General features: G+C 38.6%; 1 protein-coding gene across 5 annotated transcripts in view; it reads left to right on the forward strand.

The window, feature by feature from the left end:
- LOC119554758 overlaps positions 1-17,365 on the forward strand; it is a 120,437-nt gene that overhangs the window by 71,583 nt on the left and 31,489 nt on the right. The window contains exon 1 of one of the 5 annotated variants that reach the window (XM_037865790.1): positions 11,390-11,615. The exons of the other annotated variants lie outside the window; for them this stretch is intronic. The gene's annotated coding sequence lies outside the window, so the exon portion shown is untranslated. Of the gene's footprint in view, positions 1-11,389; positions 11,616-17,365 lie in introns of those variants that run through there. 5 annotated transcript variants of the gene reach the window in all.

Here is a 17,365-nt window from a genome sequence, read left to right on the forward strand (position 1 = left end):
AGGACTTAATGGATGTTCAACTAGAATTTTAGTTTAATGTATTTTGTAGAAGGCAGAAGTTTTCCTAATTTAACACTGCTCTTCTCACGATCTCTAGCAAACATGAAAGGAAACTAGCCAAGAGGACAACACTGAGAAAAGAGCTCTTCGCCAAAAGAAAAGCTCAGCCTCCGCCTGCAGCAGGAAAGGAAAACTCCTCGAATTTTGTATTTTATTGAGCCATTATTAAGTTATAAACACGCTGCTATTAATACAAACACAAATAAATACCAAAGGAGTATGTGTTGGTTTTGTCTGCGGTTTTCTTGGACAGTTGGACAGTCGGAAGAGCCAAGTGAAAGGTTTTCCCATTTCCCAATGCCAGGACTTTGCTCGATTCGTGGAAAATGTGTGATAAATAAATATTAGACCATGCTGGATATTCTGTGAGCTCTGTTAGTGGGCGCAACATTTGGCTGTTGTTTTTATAGACCGCTCGCTCTGTTTTAATGGCCCATTTCGAATGGAGTTGCCAAGTTTTTCCCGAGTCAAGTGGGCGGCCTCCGCGAGGGGGCGTGGCCCCGCTTTTCACAGTTCAATTTGTGAAGCATCATTTCGCTGCTCAGATTTGGGTTTCGATTATAGCGTGAGCCCATCAAAACAGAAAAAACAATTAGGCGAAAGGATTTTCGAAAGGGCAGAATCCAAGCTCACATGCAGAGATTGTCATTTGGTGCACTTTGGGAAATTATATGTGGTTTTTATGTTATTGTATCGTTCGTTTATTAATTAAACAAATAAATCTATTTGACTGTGACAAATTAAAAGCGAGGATTTTTATATGATATAAAATATTATTGACACAAAAATGCAAGTATTAATTTTTGATTATTTAAAACCATAAAAGCAAACACATTCAATACTCTCCGCTCTATTAAAAAACACAAAATATTAATTTTTAAATAAACACTGTTTCGCCTTAGGCGACGGAAACTAAAAACATAATTTAATCGGAACGATGTGAAAAATCGCTATGCTATTTTTATGGATTGCCTTCAACTGTCTAAGCGCGCCAATTTGTTTATGTTAAATCCTGCAAGTAAAAACGACAAACGAAAATGCCTATGAAACCGTTTTTATGGCCATTTTCATTTTCGTGTTAGCCAAACATTACCATAGTGCCGCGGCCACAGTTTCAGTCGGAATGGAGCCGAAACATTTGGCACACTGGATTTAAGAACCATAATTTGCCGTTAGCCGCAGGATAAACCACGCATATTTATCATGAGAAAAAAGGCACAGCGAAAACAGCAACAAATAAAATGTTGAGAAGTGAAAATGAAAAGCGCGCAAAGTGCTGAGGGGAGAACAGATAGTGTGAGCAGTGATGCCAGCGAAAATGGAAAGCTGCGAAATGGTCCTGGTTATGAATAGATTATGGTGATAAAATGCGAGAAGGATTTTATGGGCTTACTGATGCTTAAACTCTATGTTTTTTAACCAAAAGAAATCAAGTTAAGCATTTTCAAGTTAATTTGATTATAGTAAATGCAATATTGCTAGCACAAATATTTTTTAATAATAAATAAAATAGATAACACTATAAAATGAATTACAATTTAGAATAGGTATATTGAAAAATCGAAGTATTAAATTTTACCCATTTTACTAAATTTCAAGTCAAAGTTTGGACTTAAAAAATATTATTTTTAGGAACTCTGAAACAGTCTCGAATTTTCTAACCTATTTCTGGCCCAAGTGCAAGCTTTATTTGGCAGCACTGATAAAGAGATTCCGAGGGACATTTGTCTGCCCGAGTCAGTCTATAAATTACAGCTGCTAGTCAGATCTTCCCCCTCCCTTTCCCTGGACTTATAATCAGAATTTGCGCTTTCACACGCCAAAACGGAGAGGGGCTTGAAAAGTTGGGGGTAATACTGGTAATATTATGGAGGTTATGTGGCGCGGGAGTGAGGAACAGACCGCAGTTCCGCTCGTTATCTCCCTGACACAATCAGCGGGGCCAACTCGGGGCCAATGCTTCTAAAACTAGGCTTAGTCTGCTGTCTGTGCGAAGTTTTTTTTTATTTTTCAGACATTTTTGATAAGCCATCTGCTCCAAATTCTTTTTTCTTTGCACTTTGTTGCCGCTTTAGTTTTTGGCGCTTCCTTTTGTTGAAGCTTGCGGTTGGGCAATTTATGGCTAAGGCTTTTTATTAGCTGATGATAAAATGCTTCTTAAAAGCGAGGGTGGCTTCAGGAATATAGTGCGCGATGAACAGAATTCGAGAGATAGCCTTTTGGGTTATTGAAAAAGATCTACTGGTTTAAAACAAGACAAGATACTATAATAATATTATTGAAAACGAGGATTAATTTATTAGCTTTTTCAAAAAGATAAATAGTATTGATAATATTAATAATTAAATTTAAAAGCTAAACGTATATTTCGATTAAATAACTGGGATTATAATGATTGTTATTGGAAGAACAATTCTTCCTTTATAAATATGACAAAAGAGCTGTTTTTATAATTCTAAGGAGCAGTCTTCTATTTGGCTGAAGAAACCACTAACAATTATAAGTAATCAATTCCCGCATTCGCGGAGAAAACTGGCCATCAGATCTCCGTACTTAGCAATCTCCCCACGGCAATTGAAAGTTGATGCAGTTGGTCGATCAACCCATTCAATGCTTATCAACTGCCATTTAAACTCGCATTTAGACTCATTGTACAATCTCCCAACTGTCCTCGGCAGCAGATTTAACTCCTTTTTATGCTGCTATTGCTGCAGTTTATGCTTTTTCCCCTTTTTTTGAGCTTTCTGCTGGGTTCTTCGGCGGTTTCCGCGGTGTCTTTTTATCGTTGGCGTTCATCTGCCTCATTTATCATCATCGAAAATGTTGAAGCGTGTTGAGTTCGGTTTCGTTTCGAGCGCGCTCTTTACTTTTTTTATTATTTTTTTTTTTTGTTTGGACAGGCCAGACTGCTGACCCACATTCCCCCCGCCCCGCCCCCTCAATTGCCCCTACAATTTGGACTTCCTTGTGAGCTTTCTGTGTTTTATTTTTCTTTTTTTTTAGCCTTTTTTTGGTTGCTCTGCTGTCGCTTTTCGGTTGATAAATATATGTTACACTTTTTTACTGTTATTGCCGAACCGCATGTGGTTTTGGCATTTCTCCTGGCTGGCTTATGCTTTTTTTGGTGTATTTTTTTTGGTTAAGAGACGACTGCAACTCTTCCTTTCGAAATGCATTCGGTGCCCATTAATCGTTTGCGTCGTGTTTTCTAATTAAATTGCGGCCACACTAAGCACACACATGTGGGTGTCTTGTCTTCTGCTGTCCGGGGTAATTATTCTACAAGCAGAATTATTGAAATGGAACTTTTACTTTGCCTGGATCCCGTAAGAAAATATATCCCGTCGACTTTCGACAAGACAAAATGCCTGTGTTTCTCTTTCTGTCGCCATTAAGTGGGCCAATTAGAGAGAGTGAGAATCACACGATGCGAGTTGGTGGGAGTCCAAAATTTTCGAGATGGGTTGGGGCACTACATATGTGTGGGTCTCTTGGGTGGTCGGCAGTTGCTATGGGTGCTAATGGACTTGATCTTCGGATCGTGGATAATCTAACCCTTCACCGGAGATATAACTTACCTTGAAATGTGTAGCCCGAAAAATGGCTAAAATGTTTGATCTTTATAAAGCATATTTAAGGAGGGGGTCTAATAAAAAAGCTTAATAGTTCCTATATTGCAAGCAAATGTTTTGAACTTATAAAACTAAGGAAACCCACTAACCAATTGAGTTCCCTTATTTTCCGGGATTCGAAAAATCATTCTTAACCATGATCTCTTAAGGATTTCATTCGAGCGGCACTTTCCCATGACCAAAACCATTTGATGGCCTCCTCAGTTGAAGTCACGCTCGTTTTTCAGCAATGGACCAATAAAAGGCAACCGAAACAATAAGGGGAAAACAAAAGCGAGGACTAGAGGACCCTAGCCGAGTGTCAGGGCTATTTTGCAAATCCCTATGTCGACCCACACTTTGGCATTCTGTGGAAAACCATTCCATGCGATCCATACCATTCCGTAGTCACGACCCCCACAGTCAAGGTAATTCCCAGCCAAATTTTTGCATTACCCGAAAATAGTGTTTTACCTCTTTTCTGCTGCCCCCCCCCCCCCCCCCCCCCCCCCCCCCCCCTCGTCTCTTTTCATCTGTCAGTGGTACGTATCACGTGTGTGCATATTTATTAGGTCATCTAATTGTGTTTTCCATTTCCACAGCGCTGTGGCTCGGACATGCAGCGGATTTTCCCAAATGGTTTTCCCACACACACACACACACAACTGTTTTTTGGCTTATTTTGTAGTTTTCCATTTTCAGCGCTCAGAGTTATTCCTTGCCATTTTGGTACTCTGAAAAAATTTGAATTGGAGTGCAGCGGAAGACCGATAGTTGTTTAACTCACTTATCGAAACGTTGATGGTTTCAATTAAAACCCTGCATCCTGTGTCGTTTTTAAAATAAAGCCAAGTATATAGGTACATCAGAAATAAAAACTTTGGGTCCCTGATGTATTCCTTTTGAACTGTATATACATCTAAAACCATATTTCTTAAAGTTTTTTTAAAGGCATTTAAATCTTTTATCTATAAACATTTTGCAGTTATTTATATCAAGAACGATTTAGCTGAAAGTCATGTTTTTCTCAGTTCTCAAACGACTCCACTTCCGTTTTGTGCAAGAAACTGGCGTTTCTCAGGTTCAAACAACCTGCTCATTCTTGACCTAACTGAAACCCCAATTTGTTGCTGGAGGTGCGACCACCTACTAAAATTTTGGTAAGACGAGACCCCAGCTGCACGGGCTCTGTGGCGACTTTTGGCCAAGAACCCACATCATACCATCTGGTGGCAGTTGCCACGCCCCCCGCCCCTCTACCCCCTTTTTCCCAGTTTTGCGACCCAACAAATAACACGACATGTGAAGCACACACCTACTAAAGCGAGAAAGTCTTAAATTACACACGCACCCACACGAACCCCAGAACTTTCTGTCTCTACTTTTTTGTAGTTGCTGTCCTGCTCTTCTCTTTCTTCGGTTGGGATTCTCCTCTTGGCGTTGTTGAATGAATTAAATGCATGTTGTCTTTGGGCACTGGGAAAGGGTATATCCACAGAATATAAGAGGTAGCTCTATTTCATATTTTGTATATCATCAGTCGATTAAAGAGTACTACTTGAAATTCTTCTTATTTACAGAATTGGATTTATGGAAGATTCTGTTTTTTAACATTCCTCCATAAATTATGAAATCCATTAGTAAAAGTAACTCAAAGAGTATTCGATTTGTCGATAGTACTCATATAAGGATATTTACGATAATGTCGTGCGCGTGGTTGCGTTTCCTTTTCGTGCAAGCGATCGTTCGAACACCTCGGGGCAGAAAAGAGATCCATGGTTGAAGACGGGCTATCGGGGAACTCAATTTGCAAATTTTGGGACACTGGCACTCAAATTACAGTTCATTGAGCCATTTGGTCAGCGCAAACAAGACCAGCGCCGGAGAATCTCTCCCGACACTTGACGGACTTCCTGACCCCATTTCCTGCAGCTGCGAGGAGAACCTTTTAACCAGCCCAGCCTTCTTTTTGACTCTCTTTCTACACAGGACAAAATTTAATTATTTATTTTTTTTTATATCCAAATCTTTTAGTGTGAAACTTATGTTCTTATGAGGCATATGATTATAATAAAAGTGGTAACTATGATAACTATGATCTTAAAGTATTCGGCTCCATAGTGTTAGCAGATTAACCCAACAAAACTTCAAAAAAAGAAATATTTTTTCTATTATTACAGTATTATAAATATTTCAAAATTATTAAGTTAAAAGATACTCCATTATTCCTTAAATTAGTTAACAGTTTCCTTGGTGTATTCATGTCTTCCTTTTCATTTCGCTCTTGATAAATGAAGAGGCTGAGTTTCGTTTTTTGGCAAACATTATTATATAGCAGTTACTCATATTCTGGCCACTTTTGTTGTGACAGTCAAGTGCTTGTCCCCCGTCTCTTTCTTCATACCTCCCGCCGTCTCTTTCTCGCCACGCCGCAGCCTGTCTCTTTCGTGCTGTGTGCTTCAGCTGAGTGAACATCATGTCCCCATGTTGTCGTTTTGGGGTCCTCATCATGTGATTTATGAAGCCAACGCGTTAAAGTGTTTTATTTTCATCGGGCACATTTTTTCCAGATCCCCTCCCTCTGGCCGTTTTCCCTTTTGTCTTGCCATTTATCTTTCCTCTTACCTACTTGTCGGCACTTGGCTGAGAACATTTCACTTTTTACCCGAGAGCTAATTGCAACTGTTGCTGCCGTGGTGTTGCAAGTTGCAGGTTGCCGGTTGCCGGGGTGTTGCCTCATATCATAAATCTTCAAACACTTTCACCTCCATTCAGTCCTCCGTCCTGCTCATTTACGCACTGCGTTGTTGTCCTTTTCCTGCGACAAACTCATTAGCAAGTCGCGACGCATTTAAAGTGTTTTTCCTCTTTTTTCACACAAAGTGCAGGGAAAATGGGAACAGAAACAGGAACAAGAACAGGTAGATCTGAGTGCGGCAAGGTCGTGGCTCTAACCTGCTGTTCATTCATGCCGATATCATTCGCAATTTGTCACACTCGAAAATTGGGTTTTATGGCCCGGGGTTGTAAATTTCCAGGTTTGGTTGAGTTTGGCCAGATATGTGTGAAATTTATTTGAAATAAATGTGGATATTGTATTGTTCTTTTGAGTAGGTATACATTTATTGGTAGAAAATTGTTATTAAATATTATCATTAAAGAACACACACATTTATTTGAAATAAATGTGGATATTGTATTGTTCCCTTGAGTAGGTATACCTGATTGGTAGAAAATTATTATCAAATATTATCATTTAAGCACACACAAAAATTTAATAAAAGATTTATAAAAAAATCCTTTTATGTTAATGTTTCTCAACTCAAACGAAATAACTTTATAAATACACCAAATACCCGACTGCAATCTTTACTTACTTAACTGCACCATTAACCCTGCATGTGATTACTTTAACCCCTTTAACAAAGTTCCTGCCATAATTATTGTAATCAAGTGTAATCAAATTAAAGACCAATGGAAGTTTTGGCAAGCTATAAGGGAGCAAAGATTGTCTGAAACTTTTGTTTAAAGTACGTTTTCAAGTAAGTTCGGTTCCCCCTTTTTCCGATTCCCCCCGCCCCATAAAGTTGTACAATTTATTTGCATTTAACCTGCTTTCACTTGGCCATTGCCGTGTCATGACCAACCGGCAACTGCTGCCAACTGTTGCACATTCAGCCAGCCTGGCTAACGGACATCGGACCGGCGGTCGGACAACCGGACCAACGGACAACGGACAAACGGACAGAGGGACGGACGGACAGCGGACTAGCGATACGGACAGGCGAAAAACACTTCTACACTTCTACTTCAACTGCGGCTTTAGATCCCGTGTGGGTGGGCAAAGCGAAGAGCGCAAATCTATATGCAAGACTGCATATGCACTATACACTCAGAAAAATAGTTTAGCTTAATCTGGTAAAAGAAATAAATTTTAGAGCAGCAGAATAGCATATTGAAAAGGTATATGTATTTACTTTTAAAATCTTAAAAAATAGGAGGCTTAATCGGGAATTTGACTCAAACATGAAATAAAATTTAAGCTCTATACCATGAAAAATACCAATTCAAAATAAGGATAATTTTAAAACCAAATGAACCATACTTATAAGACCCCATTTTAACCACTCCACTTCTTACACATCTCTTCAGATATTGTTTTTTAAATATGTGTAAATAGAGATTGCAGTTTATTAAACATCATAAAGTCAATATAGAATTACTAGTAGAACTATTTAAATAATATATTTGGCCACTTTTAGTTCCCAATTTCGCTCAGTGCCTGCACATATGTTTGTGGCCATAGGTGTGCACTGGCATTGCGTTTTAATCTCTCAATTCAAATTCCAACTGGCGTCGTTCGTCTGCCGTCCTCGCTTCTGCGGTTTTGGCCAAGTGGGAAGACAAAGTGGAGTGGGCGGAAAGTGTGGGAAAATGGGGAAAAGCGGAAAAGTGGTAAAGTGGGAGGTGGCAGCACCGCTTAGCGGTCGCTGGTTTTTGGCCACTTTTATTTTTCGGGGGCGAAGTGCTAAAAGCCAACACAAAAGGTAAATTGCTTTTCATTCATCATATGATTCACGTGGCAGAATGGGTAATTGATGTTTTTTTAAAACAAAGGTTGCTTAATCTAAGACTTAAGGTGATGAAAACTATTTTTTAAAAACGGAATTGCATTCCCCAGCAATATATTTTTAGGAAATTAAATTACCAAAACAGTGCAAAAGAAATTATGAATTATATAATATAAAAACTTAACACCTTGTAAAAACATTTTGAATAACTAACACTTCTTGTATCGCTCTGGTATTATTTAGTTCCTGCACCACCGTTAAATTTTCCATTCCAACCCATTGAAGCCATCTCCACAATTTTCCCATTACAACCAACTGTTGCTGAAGGTTTTTTATCCAACTGCAATGCAGTGGAATCTAGTTTAATTTCCCGCACGCGCTAAGCCGATTTCCGCCTTGAGACCCACACACCAAAAATAAATACAAAAAATCCCCTCAAATGCGATATGTGAATTTCGAGTTGCGACTTCAATATCCAGCCAGAGGGGGGCAAAGAGGGGATGAAGTGAAAATCGGTTGTGGCATCAATCAGGCTTTGATTTTCACATGTCAAATATCGGCGATGAACATAAATTCAAATCGCAAAAAAGAAAAACACAGTTGCCAACTTTCTAGCGGCAACATTCTCATTCAAATGATTTCGAGCGTGATTTAAGCGATCCCCATGCGATCGGCTGGTCGATCGATCGATCGATCGAGATCTTGTTCTGCCGAGAGTCCAAAGGTTTCTCTCTATCGCCATCCTTCTCCGCCCCGATTCTCCCCGTCTTCCTCGCGATTTTCAGTGAGTTATCGCCGCGACACAATCACTTGTCATAAACATTAATTGAGCGTGAAAATCGCCAGAGAGTAATCATAATAAAGATGGATCGCTTTCAATCGCAATCCGATCGCTTCCCCAAAAGAAAGAGAAAGACTGGAGACTGTAGACTGTAGACTGGGGAGTGGGGAACTTGGTGGGTCTGGACGGGGAGAATCGGCCTTTGGCACCCCATTAAAAAAGGCGAAATTGGGTCAGAATGCCGTCTGCTCTTTTTCTCCTTTCATCCTGTTTCGGCTTTTTGTCTGTGGATCGTGTGTGGATCGCATATCGCTGGCTTTTTACTTTCAATTGTGACCTGCTTTGATCGATCGAACGATCAATGCCTGCCTTTTGATCATAATCGATGATGTTGCCAAAAAAAAACATATTTATTTATATGGCAGTAGTTGTTGATGCACTGGGAAAACTTAAGAGCAAACCCTTAATGTCGACAAAGATCGAAATTGCTTTTGTAAGATATCGGTGTATCTTAATCAGACCTAAAAAAAGGTAATTCAAATTAGCAGTTCCAATAAAATATCAATTATAATAAAAAGGGTTTTACAATTAAGTTCAATATTTTTAATAAAAAATTATTTATTTGTTTTTAAAGTTTGGTTATGAATAATTTTTTATTAAAAATATTTAGATGAGTATAATAATTAATTTCCTATTGAAATTGTAATTTAATTATATTTTTTCCAGTGCAAGCTTTTAGTTGTTCCTTGAACTGGGTCGAAATTTCTCTGGCATATGTTTCTTTCCTGCTGCCCACTCCCACCCCCCTGACCATCTTAATCGAGCCTCCTTCAATATTTCTTATTTTTCTCCATTTGTGATGTCTATTTTTGAGTATTTCCTTTTGCAGAGAGGCTGCGCCCACTCGATGGCCACATGTTGCATATGAAATTTATGCAAATCAGCGGACAAGGCGAAGAAGCTGCCAATAAGCCAAGCATAAATTACATTACCAAGATCCTTTCGGCCGCGTATTAGCATATAACCTGAACGGGTAGTTTCGATTTGGATCCGCCAGTTCCACCAGCAAATGTCTTCATCGCGATCTCTCCCCCGTCCCCAAAAGCCCCTTCCGCCGTTTAATTTTCTCGATCTGCAGTGTCTGTCATTTTTGCCTGACACAATTACCGCAGCCTCTCTGCATTTTATGAAACAATTCAAAATCTTCTCAGGCTTCTGAAGAGTCTTCTCTGACAGAGGAGAGCAGTCTCCCAGTCTTCTGCTCTTATTAGCCGTCAGTCGCGAGACATTATTAAGATTGTTCATATTTTTGCGATTATTAGTGCGCTTCTGAGTGTGGGAAATTCAGCTGGATCGGAAAATGAAGTGTGCAAAAGACACTAGAGATGTTCGGAATTCTTCTGGGGCACTTTTGGGCCTTTCTTTGTACCACTCTACCCGGAAGTTTGTTGGCTCAAGTGCTGGAAATAGGTAAATCGTAGCCCTCTAATTTATGATTAGCAGGTATTACCTGTACAACGGTTCTTCCATTTAATTATCACAGTTTTCTGGCCGTAATTAGCGTTTGCAATGGAAGCAGTGTTCCGAAAAAGAAGAGTAATGGGTTTGCCTGGCTTGTAAATATTTTGTGCATTTGCACAAAGCTACCTTTGTGCTTGAGGCTTTAAGTGTTCGATCTTAAGAAATTGGATAGATCATGGAAATATATATTACAATTTTTAACGATTTTATGTGTTTTTATAAATTTTTTGTTACTGATAGCAACATGTTCTGCAACATTTGCTTAGCAACATAAACTCCAGCTAGCTTCTTGTTGCTACGCCGAAAAATATAAGATCGATCTTAAATGATGATTCGTTTTACAGAAATATATTTAATTAAAATAAATAAAACAAGTAGTTCACAAAAAAATGTACTAAAAAGCATTGTTTTTTAGGAAACTGATAAAATTCGAACCAAAGGACTTTGATGTTATTGTGTACATGTGACCCACAGTGCTCAATTAAGATTAAAAAATAGTAAGGCTTACATTTTTGTTATAAATTTGACATTAAAATAACTTTAGATCTATTAATCTTCAAAATTTTAGTTTTTTTTTTGAGTGTACTCAACCTGCTCTCAACTTGTTGATCGAGACTTGGCTCGTGCTCTGCTCTCTTTCTCTCCCTCTGGCTCTCATCTCCGATTCTCTACCGCTATTAAGCCGGCTAACCGGCTTTTCTCTCTTTTTCTTCTCCCGCTCAATGTTTACCTGTGTTTACCTGCACTTTGCAGATCTCCGTTGCGATCTTCGCGGCTTCATCGCTCCAAAATTACCCACAGCTATTTCATTCCGTCGCTGCAGCTCCGAGTTAACAGACGTCGAACTGTCGCTTTTCCGCGTGCGTTTTCCATTTTCCGCTGTGGGAATTTTCGTTTTAGCCGCAAGTATTTGTAGAATTCGCGAGTGCACAATAAGTAAAGATCGCATCTTGGAAAAGGAATTTATGAACTCATACGAACAAGAACAAAAAAACTAGTGCAACCCGAATAGAATGGAATAATGAATTATAAAAAACTTTAATCACCCATAAAATTTGTAGAATTTTCGCCGTAAGTTTGTGTATTCTATAATACTATATGAACTCGAATAATATAATTAGTTTAGACTGAACAACTTACTTGAAGAAATTTCAGATTTTTTTTTAACACATGTCCATTTATCAGCTTCAGATCGATATGATCGTACCTCCAAAATAACATGCAAATTTGACTAACCAAACCTAAATAAAACCCCTAAGCGCACGTTGATTAATATTTTGCCTACGTTTTTGATTAATCAAACGTTAATCCATATATTATCTCCCGATCGATAAGATCGCATCTATAGATAAGCATCAATGAAATGGAAGTTGTATTTACATACAAACTATACTTTGCCATGTGAAGTTATGCATATTTTCGCCTAGGTTATATGTTTCATTAAATTTCGGACCATTTATTTTGTTAAATTTTTGCGTGGGCGTTGGTATTTGTGTTGCTATCTGATTTATGTGTGACAGGCGGCCGACAAAAGTTGACCGATAATTTGAAATTAACAACGGCTATGGAAAAATTCCCCGACCCAGAGAAATAAAGGTCCAAAACAATGCTGACCTCGTTTTAAAAGGAAAGACACCACAAGAAATAACTGCAATTACGCAAGTGACGTAACGCAGCGGACATAAGTGTAAGTGTAAGGCAATGGCACACGACACAGAGAAAAGGAGAAAAAGAGAAAGACGCGGCAATAAAGCAATTAAAATGTCATTGAAGTGGCCGAGAGGGAAATGGGTTATAAAAACGGATATGAAGGCATAGATACAGATACAGATTCAGCATAAAGATACGGAACGAAGGCCTTTAAATCATAAAAACTTTTTTCGGGTGTGGGTGGCTAACTGCAATTGTCGGGAAATTAGAGCTTGCGATGGGGAACTTCAAAAGGTTGGGGAAAAAAAAATAAAAGTCGGCGTCGTTTGAACGGTCAAAGGTACTAAGTAAACTGAAAAAATTGAAAAAATGGGGGAGGGGGGGCAGGTAAAACAGCGCGAGTTGATCAAATTTTCCAATGACAATATTTCCTTTTCTTTCCTGGTTTGACTTTGGTCAAACTGTTGGAGTAAATATTTGCATAAAGTTGAGTTGTTTGCTCGTCACTCCGTTTCACTTGCCCTTTGCCCTACCGCTCGCACTTTGTTTTTGGTGCCCGAGATTGCATTTCCCGATTGCTGATTCGGTTATCCAACCGTTTCCATCTGTTTTCCGAGTTTTCCCAACCCCTATTCCTTGCCCTCCATTGCACATGCACCATTCTTCTGGTGTTTGCTGTAATTTGATTTGTTGTGAGAAAAGTACAAATAGCGATAGACGGATAAACAGATAGATGGATGTTTGGAATTCGTGTGCACAATTGAGTCCCTGTTCAATTTGAGATTGTGCTGAAGATATTGTCAAAGGATGATGGAATGATTGAATGCTGCTTGGCATTGATTCAGATTGCTATTTTGCTTGTGTAAATTTAAATCTTTGAGTCTTTAAATACCTTCAATCTGTTTAATGATTCAATGAACAGCTTCAAACCCTTGTAAATTATCTCTCATCAGTTTTCATTTCGAAATGTAATAAATTATTCTTTTTCCCCAATTTCCCCCACTTGAAAACTGTTCCCATTTTCCATGTCTGGCCTGTTTCCATATTTCAATTTCAAAGAAATATCCTGTCTGCGCTATAAAACACTTCCAAACCAGAAATCAACCGCATAAAATAAATACTGACCGTAGCAATTCTATAGAAATATCCCCCGAAAAAAGAGAGACAGCTCAATATTTTGACAGCTCCAACGGAACCCGAACTCGGACCAACAAAAAAAAAAGACAGAGGAAAGAAAACTGCATGGCAAACAATGGCAAACAATTTTTATGCATTTATGCAAAAAGCAAACAGTGCACCGACACCCAACCCCCTTAACCCCTGTTCGCCCACTTGTGGGCAGCTGTCAGAAAAGTCACACCAGAATTCTCTGTTTCCCTCAGACTCTTTCTCACTATGTGCTGCTGTCAAAGAACTGACGTACAGAATTATTTATGTGTGGCAGGCAAACCAAGGAGAAATATTTTTTAAAAAATACAACAAAAATATTTAATGGAATAACAAGTGAAAAAGAAATATTGGAAATTTGTGTAGGGTTGGTAAAATATACATGAGTATCGATTCCGCAAGGAGCATTCAAAGTTCTGCAGAGTAAGGTGACATTGCTGTATTTTCATAGTTCTTTTCATTATTTAGTTTGATTTACTAGTTGCTACTTTAATAAATTCCCCTTTAAAAACTAAAAACTCTAACCGGACAATGGTTTTCAAACTCCACATTCAACTTGTATGTTTAAGGGTTTGCATCTAGGCTACAACACAAAGCCGACGACCTTCAGCCAGGTTTCGAACCGCAGCTAATTTGAAGACCAGTGATTATTTCATGCTTTTCTCTCCATCACTTGTGCACCTCGGCTTGTAAGTTTACTCTTCATAATTACCGCACATTAAAGCCCAAGTGTGTGGCTAAAGAAGGAAAAGAGTGTGGTGGGGGTATGAGTATCTTTTTTGCCGTACTCCAACTTCAGCATCGGCTACTGTATCTCGAAGATTAAACTACGCCTGAATTCGCCACGGTGACGCCTCGATTCCCTTTTTGGTCTGGCGCTTCTTTAGCTGGTCATTCACTTGTTTGGGGAAGGGGATACATGAGTGGATAAAGTGAGCTGGGAAAAAGGGGGGCGGTTAACTCCGTTTGCCTGTTTAGAATTCTTAATTGCAAAAACTCCTCTGCCTGCGCTGCACAGAGTTGCACTTTGCACAATTGACTCACTGACTGACATAATAGAAATGTCAAGCGAGGCGCGCCGCTGTTTTGACAGCTCCAATGGGGGGATCGAAAGTGACGGGGATACTGAAGGGAGATGGAAAACGAAAGAGACTGCAACATCGTCTGACGGGATTGCTTGTTTGTTTGCATTCGTTTTAATTGATTTTAATTGTTGTTGATTAGAGTCGGAGTCTGGGATTTATTCTCACTCTGTTGGGGATCAGCATGAACAGGGATTTGTAGGGGACATGGACGGAACTGGAAGTAGATGGAAATCATTCCAATCAGGAAATGGCATAATATTGTACATTGCTTCACAGGATAGAGTAAATATAACCTCAAGATATATAAAGGAAAACAGGAAAAATAAGGGTATCTATGCTCAGCCCAAACCGTAAGAGCTAGGTCAACACAACTTAATCAACATTCCCTAAGCGCTTAGGTGCGCACTAAGATATATTATGTATCAGGAGCATTCAATTTTTTCTTTTAAAAAAGGCTCCAATTTTTAACCCATTTTCATGTTCGAATTTTCCGTACTTCAAATGGCTTTCAGCACGGGACCCCAAAACTGCACTTCTAGATTCCATAACTCGAGTTATTGTAGTCCGATTTCGACGTGTCATACCTCTATGAGCTTGTGGTTGAAATATCTAATATTCTACATTAAAAATTACTTTTTTTCGAGGGTCCAATTTTTAACCCATTTTCATGTTCAATTTATACCAATTTTCCAATGGCTTTCACATTGGGACTCCAAAACTGCACATAAAAATTCCATAACTTGAGGTTCTGAATCCCGATTTAGACGTGGGATACCTCTATGAGTTTGTGGTTGAATTTCCTATTATTCTACATTTAAATATTACTTTTAAACGAGGGTCAAAACTTTTTCCCAATTTATATTTTTCCGTATTTCAGAGTGGCTTTCAGAGTGGAAACCCAAATCTTGAAAATCTAAAAAAGATAATTTTAATGAGATAGAAAAATAGGATTAATTTTAGAAATTTGAAAATATTGCTTTCAGAGTGTCCCAAACCCTCCCAATCAATTTTGTTGACATTCTCACTTTAAGATCCCCTTCCCGAGTCAATGACCACAAAAAACTAAGGGTCAAAGAAAATATCGTTGAAATTGTTTCCATTACTTGAAGTGCAGTTGAGAGTTCTACTGCATTGATTTTGTGTTTTGTAACTTCTTAAAGAGAGACGTAGACTTCCCCCTTCCCATGTCAGTGGTCAGTTCGGTGTGTTATCCATCATTAGACTCAATTTGTTAGCCAGTCTACGCCTTAAACATGACCAAGCAAATAAAACAATAATTTGAACCCAACTCGATTCGGTTCTAACAGCATGACAAACAAAAGCAGCAGAAAGAATGGTAAGAAAAAATAATGCATAATGCATTCATTATGGAAAATTACAAAACAAGAAAAACTGTCAACACTTTAGGGGAGTTGGGCTGGAAAAGCGGTGGGACCTGGAACCAGTAGCTACGAAAACAAACAGGCAGAGTGAAGCACTCGATAACCAGATCTCTCCGCAGTTATCCCATAAAAGGGACCCAACCTATATCTAGTATTTATTCAATCCCCAATTCCCACCGCGTCCAGAGTCCAGTCCCAATCCCCATTCCACTCGAACTGTCAGAGCCAAATGTCAAAATGTTAGCTTTGTAATTAGCTTGATAGGAACAGTTGACAATTTGCAACTGTCAGGGTGACATTTGGGCAGACCGGCGGCCGCGGGTTAATGACACCCCCGACACACATGACAGCTCCAAAGTTTAAGTTAATTTTTCTTACAGATAAATATTTTTTTAATTTTACTTGGCTTTCGGTTGTATTTCTTGTCTCGATTCGTTTGATCAGCCTTGAAGTTATTTCGAAATGTTATTTTTTGCGTTTGCCATTTGTAGTATTGTATTTCTGGTGGCAAAATGTCAAAACTATTTATAGTTGAGGAATGCGTTTCGAGAGCTTTGATATTGACTCGGATAGCGCTACTTGAAAAATAAATCAAAATTAAACTGGACAGCTAAGTATGACATGAGTTTTGTTTCCTCACAAGCGAAGTCGGTCAGAAAACTAATTAAGTTCTTTTAAATTTTAAGTACATTAATGGTAGGATATCTACAAATATTTAATATTAATGCTTTAAAATAATTTTTATTTTTAAGGTAAATTTAACTTACAGTTACCGTCGTAAATATAGCTAAAAGTATTTACCACTCAAAAGTTCGTTCAAATCAAAAGTGCAGTTTAATCGTAGGTACAACTCCCACCCACGAAATATCGTTTACCCAAAAGTGAAAGTTTCCCCCCAAGAATATCCCGAACGTCTGTCTTTGGGGCATCTTTAACACCTCCGGAATGGACATCATTTGGGAATGATAGATCATTAAAATGAGCTTTTCTCCCTGTTTTCCGTTGCTCATTTTGTGGGAGTCAGTCACGACCTTCGCTTTTTTGGACTGGTCGCCGCAGCTGCCAACTGGGAAAGTCATAAGTTGAAAGGTCGTGTGAATGACGGGAAAAGTGTTTAGGCAAAAACCCAGAAAAAGGGAAACTAAACTGCATCGAGCTTCGTGTAAAGTTCCAAAAAAAAAAGGTTGATTAGGGTTTTTACCCCACCCTTTATGTTGTAACTGGTAGAATTGTGAGCAGGAAATGATTTATGTTTTCTTTGGTTTTGTGGGATGTGACAAACTTTGTTGGTAATCTTTTTATTGTTTGGGGGTTAGGTTGTGTAAGATCATTTAGAATGTTTTACAGACGGGTGAGCCGGATGGAAATGATAAGGAGAAATTAGCTGATTGGGGAAAAATAGCTTGGAAAAAAGTTAGAGATTTGTGTTTTTAGGTTTACAGATACTTTTAACATTTAATTCATATTTTGAATGCCTTTTTAAAAAATAAACTTTTAATATAATAATAATACGTGCTGTTTCTTTTTTAATGTTAAA

This window comes from Drosophila subpulchrella, chromosome 3L (assembly GCF_014743375.2).
Source record: "Drosophila subpulchrella strain 33 F10 #4 breed RU33 chromosome 3L, RU_Dsub_v1.1 Primary Assembly, whole genome shotgun sequence".
Classification (NCBI taxonomy): domain Eukaryota; kingdom Metazoa; phylum Arthropoda; class Insecta; order Diptera; family Drosophilidae; genus Drosophila; species Drosophila subpulchrella.